Source organism: Ostrea edulis, chromosome 3 (assembly GCF_947568905.1).
Source record: "Ostrea edulis chromosome 3, xbOstEdul1.1, whole genome shotgun sequence".
In the NCBI taxonomy this organism is placed as follows: domain Eukaryota; kingdom Metazoa; phylum Mollusca; class Bivalvia; order Ostreida; family Ostreidae; genus Ostrea; species Ostrea edulis.
Window position 1 is genome coordinate 10,430,762 of NC_079166.1, and position 1,260 is coordinate 10,432,021.

Sequence of the window (1,260 nt, forward strand, 5' to 3'; positions counted from 1 at the left end):
ATTGTGGCCCCATCCAACCCCCAGGGGCCATGATCTTAACAATTTAGAATCTGCACTATATCAGGAAGCTTTATTATAAATCTCAGCTTTTCTGGCTCAGTGGTTCTTGAGAAGAAGATTTTTCCTATATATTTGTATGTAAAACTTTGATGCCCCCCTTGAGGCCCCATCCAATCCCCGGGGTCCATGATTTTAACAAACTTGAATCTGCACTATATAAAAAACAAAACAAAAACAAACCCAAAACAAACAAGAGGCTCATGGGCCACATCGTTCACCTGAGTCACCTTGGTCCATATAAGAAGACTTTCTATATATATTTGCATGTAAAACCGTAGTCCTTATTATGGCCCCAACCTACCCCTGGAGGCCATAGTTTTTGCAAACTTGAATCTACACTATGTCAGAAAGCTTTCATGTAAATGTAAACTTCTTTGGCCCAATGGTTCACGAGAAGTAGATATTTGAAGATTTTTCCTATATATTTGTATGTAAAACTTTGACCCCCTATTGTGGCCCCATCCAACCCCCGGGGGCCATGATCTTAACAATTTAGAATCTGCACTATATCAGGAAGCTTTATTATAAATCTCAGCTTTTCTGGCTCAGTGGTTCTTGAGAAGAAGATTTTTCCTATATATTTGTATGTAAAACTTTGATGCCCCCCTTGAGGCCCCATCCAATCCCCGGGGTCCATGATTTTAACAAACTTGAATCTGCACTATATAAAAAACAAAACAAAAACAAACCCAAAACAAACAAGAGGCTCATGGGCCACATCGCTCACCTGAGTCACCTTGGTCCATATAAGAAGACTTTCTATATATATTTGCATGTAAAACCGTAGTCCTTATTATGGCCCCAACCTACCCCTGGAGGCCATAGTTTTTGCAAACTTGAATCTACACTATGTCAGAAAGCTTTCATGTAAATGTGAACTTCTTTGGCCCAATGGTTCACGAGAAGTAGATATTTGAAGATTTTTCCTATATATTTGTATGTAAAACTTTGATCCCCCCTTGTGGCCCCATCCTACCCCCAGGGGCCATGATTTTGAACAAACTTGAAACTGCACTATATCAGAAAGCTTTCATGTAAATATCAGCTTTTCTGGCTCAGTGGTTCTTGAGAAGAAGATTTTTTAAACAAGAGGCCCATGGGCCACATCGCTCACCTGAGTCACCTTGGTCCATATCAGAAGATTTTCCATATCTATTTGCATGTAAAACCGTAGTCCCTATTATGGCCCCAAACCTACCC